We start from the raw sequence: 8,782 nt of genomic DNA, 5'->3' as shown, positions 1-8,782 counted from the left end.
AAATAACATAATGATAAAATAATATAGTCTCTAGTCACATTTACACTCTAATACACAATATTTCTACAAACGACCTGAGGATCCCCCACGTGTGACCGTGAGGGGTAGAGCAGACTTAAAAAGATCCCAGCGCATCCCTCTCGCCGCATCACTGGTAGTGAGTCAGTGGAGGCTGAGCAAGTGCGCTAAAGCCGCAAACACTCAACTTGAGTGGAGAATCTGACCATTTCCAGAACTCCAATTGTCCATTTTTATTTTATTAAGTCTCTTGACCACTGCCGTTTCAACCTTCTAGGTGGGGTGTAGGGATGGGTGGAACTAGATAAGGTTTGAACCAAAGGATTAGGATGGTTGGAAAGGTTTATATGGATTTTCAGAATTTGGTTGGTATGAGGTCAAGGACAAAAGGAATATGTAGGTCATGGTGCAGTGTTCTGTTGGAAAAACATATAAATTAACCATTAAATAAATTAGAATTGATTAGAACCACCTCCACTTCGTAGAAATCGATGAAATTACTCCAGAATCGTTCTTGATCACAAATCCCAACCGATTCAGCCTTATACGATTATATTTGTTTGTTAAGGCCTAAGTATGCTGCTCGAATTGGTAAAATTTACAAATTTAAGAAGATATTTAGACAATTAATCGCAATAAAAAACAAAGAATAGAATTTTTAGAATATTTGGATTTAAGATTAAATAAAAAAGGAAGTAATTACATCACTGTTGGGTTATTTACAATTAAGACCGAGGACTAGCCTTGAGCAAATGCAGGAACTAATCAAGGAATGGAAATGGAAGTGAATTGGTCACACCCTAAGAAAGCATGACAATGCAATAAGAGAAACATGCACTTGACTGGAATCTACAGAGTGCATAGGGCGAATTATTTTCGGGATCAGCAGAGATACGCACATAATCCAGTATTACGCCGAGCTGAAGTGCCTCTATCCATCCTTCCGATGTCAGTATTTCCAAACTTCCTTTGTATTCCAAGCAATTAGTACTCGACGCCCCTCCTATATCCTAGAAAATCTGCAATTCAAATTCTTAGTCCAATCGTGTACTACCAGGTTCCTTTTATCTGACATCTACCCTCCACCTCACCGAACTGCTGCGTTTGTTAAATCATTTATTACCCGAACTGCCTTTCACTGGAACTCTATTTCCTCTAACATACATCATGTACCAACCCATTCCTCGTCTAAAGCCCTTCTATTTAATAACCTTTTACTTCACTAATATAATCCAAAATTATAATAGTACAGATATTTTGTAACTACCTTTTTTTTTTCTTTTTTTATATATTTAATCAGTTAGTTTTTTAATTTTTTGTTCTCTGTATCTAAAATTATTTATATACAATTTTAATATAAGTTTTTATTAAGTGCAACCACATTGTTTCTGGCCAATATATGTTATTGTAAAATTAAAATTACCTTATAATTGTTTTAAAAGGACCTAGTCCTCGAATAATAAACTGTTTTTCATTTCAACGGCAACCCAAGAGCACGTGGAAGAGATCAGTAATGGGGAAGTGAAACTGTCGAAATGGCAGTGGGGAGTCGTGAAGTTTAAGGGGAACCCTGAGATTCATTTTTTTAATTTAAGTGAATAAAGTAGAAAATGAAAGAGCTTTACAATTTTTTTCAGATTTGAAGTACTTGACAGCATAATCTATGAACATGCGGGTCATAGTGTTTGAAAGGTGTTGATTATTTAAATAGCACAAAAACTATTTCCATCCTCTATTTCACAGATTTTCAAGCAGTATTCTATAAAATATTTTTAACTTTTTTTATTAATCTAACTAAATTTTACATATAATATCGCTTTCCCAGTTCAACAGTGTAACACTTCAAAAAAATGGTTATCTTGAGATATGCATGAAATCCTAGCAATAACGGTATGATCCATACAGTTCAAAACTGTTATATCTCAAAACGTTACTTTTACTCTAATCTTATGTAATATGTTTTACTATGATTCTTTGTTTTACTGTATAGATCTAACCCTAATTGTTGATTACATGGATATCGCAAAATAACCTTTTTTCCTTTCCTTGATTAGTTCATCTATTGGCTAAAAGTCAGCCCTTCGTCTTAACCCAATGTTGATGTAATTTAATATGTTTTTATTTAATCACACATTAATCAATTTAATCTCATACCCTATTATATCCAAATCTTAGTTAAGTTTTTTCCTATCTTTATTTAACCCCCTCCCCCCCTTCTTTTCTCAATTTTCCTTACCCACGTTATTTGTTATGTTCACAATATATTATTATTGTTGTTTTCAAAATTTTTTTTTCTTCTATTCATTTCTTTTGTCAAACTTTACTTATATTTTGCCTCTTTATCAATTATTATGGTTACATATATTTTATTTCTCTCGATTTTCTTTTTCTTTCCATATTTCAATTTTTAAATTATTAATAACTAATATATTCATACTTCTTTGCATTATATAATTTCATTTTTAATTTATTTCCTTAATTATGTTATTTTACCTACTTACTCAAATATCTATATATACATTTTATTTTCCACTTTATTTTATTTATTCCATTTTGTAAAATTATTCACTTTATGTCATTCTGTTTATATTTTATTTTTTATTATCTGTATTCATTGCTTGTTATCTTGTTCTCTTCTAAAAATAATTTTTTTTTTTTTCATATTTTTTCTTTGGTTAATCAGAAGGCCAATTTTATTTTGTCTAGTATTATTATATAAATTAATAATAAATTGATTATTTATTCTGGCACACATCCCTTTAGAATAACATTACAAAAATAGCAGATTGTCTTTTGATAAAAGAGTAACAGATACAAGAAAAAAACAGTACATAATTGAAAAAATATAATAAAATGTCTTATAAGGTTTTCAAAATAAAGAAAAAAAACTTTAATGCATGTCTGAAGTAACACCTCGACTAACAAAAGTTTAGTACCGAAAATACGTTTAATAATTTAAAAAATAAATAAAATTATATTATATATTTAATACAAATAATAGCTATTTTCTATCTGTCGATAAGCCCAAGTTTCATTTGCATATTATTTTGCGGACATCCCTAAAAACCCTGATACAGTCAATGTCCCAAACAATGAGCAAGGTTAGTGTTCTGAGTATGGTTTAAAGGTCATGGTGGTATCATGGTTTAAAGGTCATGGTGGTATCATGGTTTAGGGGACGCATTTACGATAGTTGATCATTAGGAACCAGGCAAGACTGTCCTAATATTTAACATGCGACATTAGTAAGAATGTTTGGTAAAAGAACATGGCATTCAAACTCAATTTTGTATATAGTAACAAAATTGGAACTAAAAAAAAAAATTAAGGTTGTCCTGTCTTTTTCAAAATCGAAATTGGAGGATAAAAATAAATCCCAATAAATCACATTTACTGTTCGTCGTAAACATGCCGACTACAGTATAATTTAATAATGTGGCTCTTACCCCTGTAGAACAGATTCGTTATCTTGGACTACATCTTGACAAACGACTAACCTGGAATCCTCACACAAGACTGAAAAGACAGGAAACTGCACGCAGATTCCGACTAATACAGCACTTACCTGACAAACGGTCTAAACTTCCAATTCATTTCAAAAGACTGATCTACATGACTGTAATAAGGCCCATCTGGACATATGGAGTTGAGCTTTGGGGCTCCACTAAACCTTTGAATTCATCTCGTATTCAATCCTTACAATCCAAAATCCTTCGTAAAATCCTCAATGCTCCTTACATTGTCACAAATAAAATCATACATTAAGACCTTAATGTTCCCTATGTAACCGATCTAGCCCGAACCAGACATCACTCCTTCCATTATAAACTCTCTAACCACTCTCTAAACCGCCTGAAAAGAAGATGGCCACGAGACCAGCTAATATAAAATGTCATTAGAGTGCTGCCAATGGGTAGTTTCTCTACACGCCTGTAACACTCCAATTTAACTTAGATCAGATTTGTTAAACTAAACTAAATGTATTATAATGTACAGTTCTAAATAGCATTAAATAAATATTTAAAAAAAAAAACTATATTAGACAACTTGAATTCTTCTTTCCTAATTTTGTTCTGTAAAAAAATATATCAAAGAGGTTAAAATTGTCAAATTCCTTATCTAGTTTGATCTCAATTGATAACAGTGCCAAACCTGCAAGGCGATCCTGATTCATCGTTCATCTCATAGCTTTTAAATATTTTCAATTTAGAAAAATACTGTTCTGTTATTGCAATTTTTACTGGAATTGTCTGATGTATGAATCAAGCTTAATCTGTGTAAAGTTAAGTAGAGATTAATGTGCAGTACTTTAAAATGGCGAGTTAATCTTTCACCGAAGTCATCTAGGTTATTTGATTTTTGAATTATAATCTCACTGAGGGGAGAGTTTGCACAGTGGTAAGGCGTTGTGCTACTAACTCCAAAAAACCGTGTTCGAATCCGGCTGTGGAAGATAATTATTTATTCTGTTACTGTAGCCGTGAGTAAGCTCTGTGGGTTCAGGAACCCTCTGGGGATCAATCAGTCACATAAATTGGGTACCCTTAATTCGGGAAATATTCAGTAGTTAGGCGTGAATTAAAAATAAACGTTGTCTAAAAACAGAACTCACTTACAAAGTACTGAACCCTTGTTGGGTTGTGACGATCCACATTATTATTATTAATCTCACTGAGACAATTTAGTCAGTTAACATTTGCGAAAGACCATTTGAAAATGGAACAAACTTCTTGGCACCTGGATTTTCTTTTTAGGAAGTTTGATTATATTAATTATTTTCAAAAAATGTTGAGATGAATAAAAACTTCCAAAAAGAATATAACCTATTCTATATTTTTCTTGTACAAGGCTTCTTGACAATTATTCTATACTCATACACCTTTACAATCCTAAAATTAAGTTATTCTTATCAACAATTTTAATCTATCTTATATGTGTTGTATTTTTAAAATTCTTGTCATCATATTTACCACATATTAGTCATATTTTCAATTTCCATACTGAAATCTTGTCATTTATGCAATAATACATAGTTTGAGATTTTTTTACACTTACATTATTTAAATTATTGTCTTATATAATTATATCTAACTATGTACACAAACCAATGCTCTATATTAGACATTACCTCTTTTGACCATATTAACATGCCCAATGTTGATTTATTACCTGCCAATTGATATGTCCAATTTTAATCCATTGTGTAATTTAAGTTAAAAATTATGATTTTTTATGATTGACCATTTTATTCTCACATATTTTTCCTGATTTTTTAATATTTTATGGATATTCTATTTATTATATGGGCATTATGTGTAATTAAATGTTACGTGTCTGTTTTATAGTTTACTACGTATTTAATATTTTTAGCTATGTAAAACTGCTTCCAGAAACCTTCTACTTTTAGTGTTTTGGGTCATGTCTATTATTGTGGGATTTTGGAACTTAAATTTATGGTTTTCTCCAATCGCATATCACAGCCCTCGAAGAATGGTGTCGTAATTGGAGGATTAAGATAAATTCCAACAAATACCAAATAACCTTTACCCTTCGTCGTAAACCTACCGACTGCCCTACAGTTTTATTTAATAATGTTGCTCTTACCCCTGTCGAACAGATCCGCTATCTTGCACTACATTTGGACAAACGATTAACCTGGAATCCTCACACCTGACTGAATAGACAGGAAACTGCACGTCGATTTCGACTATTGCAGCACTTACTAAACAAAAGGTCAAAACTTCCAACACATTACAAAAGACTGATCTACATGACTGTAATAAGGCCAATCTGGACATATGAAGTTGAGCTTTGGGGCTCCACTAAACCTTCGAACTCCTCTCGGATCCAATCCTTACAATCCAAAATCCTCAATGCTCCTTACTTTGTCACAAACAAAATAATACATAAAGACCTTAATGTCCCCTATGTAACCGATCAGGCCCGAACCAGATATCACTCCTTTCATTATAAACTCCCTAACCACTCAAACCCCCTAGTTTCTAATCTTCCATCCTCTTCCATTCCTGACAATGTAAAATGTCATTAGAGTGCTACCAATAGGTAGTTGCTCTACACACCTGTAACACTCCATTTTAACTAAGATCAAATTTACTGAATGTATTATGTAATATACAGTTATAAATTTCAATAAAGATATTAAAAAAAAATTATGATGGTGTAATATTTATCAGTAATGCATCTTTAATATATATTTTTTGGAAATTTAACTTATATGCAGCATTTAACATTTCCATTTTGTCCTTCATGTTCGACAGTTGGTGTTGCAACTTATTATTGAGGTACAAGCCAGTACTAATATTTCAATGATCACTTTTGTTTAGTATTGGACTGGATGATCTGTGATGTGGGATGACCGCCCGCAACACCTGCATACATCGTTGCATTGATGCACCTATGCACGAGATTGATCTGGTACCCCACTAACCCAGATCGGGACAAGGACAAGGTGGAGTGCATTGTGTAAGTAGTGGTCATCATCTCTCCGAAAGGTGTAATATTTGCCCTCTTGTAGATAAGCCGGGAATCGAGCTATTAGTCTAGGATAGCTTCGGTGACCTAGATGTCATAGCATCGGTAGGCGGAGTGTATTACTATTTAGGATCATCCTGTGCCTATAAATACCTCTTTAAATAAATAATTCAATTATTATCCATTTTTGTTTCAAAAACATTTTATGTTTAACAATAAAATCAAAAATTATTATAGTATATTAAAGGACAAAATTTATACAAGGAATATATAAAATCCCCTGTCTAAACTGTCCAGCTATATATGTAGGTGAAACGAAGCAATTGTTAGGTGACAGAATTTATCAACACAATAATGATTTGAAAAACAAGGAGAGGGATCCATAAAACGGCACTAGTACAACATGCAACCAAAAACCGCACTTTTTTGATTTTGAAAATACAATGATTTTACATAAAGAGAATAATACATTCAAAAGGAAAATACTTGAATCCATTTACATATCTGAGAATATTAATTATACTGTAAATTTCAAAACAGATACAATAAATTTGAACCAATACTGTGCAGAGATATAAGGTAAAATTAATTTATGAAAAATATAGGATAAATTGAATGTGGATAGTTATAACTAGCCTTGATGGGATTTTTACTAATGAAATAAAGAGGAAAATTAACAAAAGTGTAATTATAATAAATAATTTTAATACTTGAACTGAGTGAAGGAAGGTTACAAGCAAGGTTGTGATAAAGTTTTAACAAGATACTATGATAAATGAATTTTAATTTTTTTTAAATGTAAAAATTTACTAATTAGTTAATTAGACATAATGTAGGATATACTTATTAACAAAAGAAAATGTTTACCTAATGTTTTAATGTTTCATAGAAATTGTTGTTCTCAACTAGGCAGAATAGCCTGCCTGAAGTTGAGTGTTTAAATATTTTTAGTTCCAAAATTCTATTAACGTAAGATAAATTATAAATAATAGTGTTAAGTAATTTGAATTGTTAAGATCATACATGTAATAAAAGCTGTTTAGTGATAGATTGTCCCTGAGGATGGCCGGATTGGCCGAAACGTCGGACTTGTAAGAAAAATAAAATGTTTTTGACACAAAAATGGATAAAAATTGAATTATTTATTTAAACAAAATTAACCAGTCTCAAGAAAGTTAAAGTTTCTCAAGAAAGTTACTTTATAAATAAATAAAATTTGTTAATAAATATTTAAAATTATTTTTTGCCTTACAAACTTGTAAGATTCTAAGACAGTTATGTGATGAAACCAGGCTATAAAGGTGTTCCCCGGGATTATTATTGTACAAGAGGAGAAGAAAGGCAGTTATCTCACCCCAATTTTTGATTACTTTAATGAAAACTATGTATAATTAATAGTCAAAATTCATGAGTCTGCCAAGTATAGGTAGGGGGAATAAAAAATGGCGGCTGTTTCAAAGGGATAAAAAAAACAACTAATTTTTCATTCGGCGCTCTATATCTTAAAAAGTAGGAACAACACAAGAAAACCTAAGAGAACGTAATTTAAAGAAGAGCAAATTTTCTAAAATATAAGCCCAAATAGAGTTATTTACGTTAAAAAGTTTTCGAGATATAGCTTTTTAAAAAACAACATTTCATAAAAATTTTGTATGGGACGTACTGAAAGATCAGTAGTTAGTGAATTTATTTTGAAAAATCTATATCTCAAAAACCATTTGATGTACAGATATCTATCAGCAACTCAAATTATAAAGCTAGTTTAATGAGCTATAAAGTAGTTTTATGACGTTTATTTTCGTAGGAGTATTAGTTTTCATGAACTTTGCTAAAATAAATTGATTTTTTGTTTTTCGGAAAAATTTTCATTTGCCAAATTTATATTCCTATGTGAATATCATAAAAACTACCATCCCTACGAAGATAAGTGTCATAAACTACTTTGTAATAAGTTAAATTTCCTTTTTTTTTGAGTGTTGGCAGACATGCCAGACGTCTTATGGATCTAGAGATATATTTTTTCAAAGATAAACATAATCAACTATTTTGTAGTAAATGTAACTAGCTTTAATTTGAGCGCTGGCAAACATCTGTACGTCCAATGGTTTCTGAATTGAAGTTGTTCATAAATCAAACTTATTGTCCGAACAACTATAAATCAATTTATTTTAGCAAATATCATGGAAACTACTATTCTTATGAAGGGAAAGGTCATAAACTTATTTATAGTCCATTAAACTAGCTTTAATTTGAGTGCTAATAGACATCTGTA

Source organism: Halyomorpha halys, unplaced genomic scaffold, assembly GCF_000696795.3.
Source record: "Halyomorpha halys isolate HHAL.00 unplaced genomic scaffold, Hhal_1.1 Scaffold1541.1, whole genome shotgun sequence".
Classification (NCBI taxonomy): domain Eukaryota; kingdom Metazoa; phylum Arthropoda; class Insecta; order Hemiptera; family Pentatomidae; genus Halyomorpha; species Halyomorpha halys.
This window is presented reverse-complemented; position numbering follows the sequence as displayed.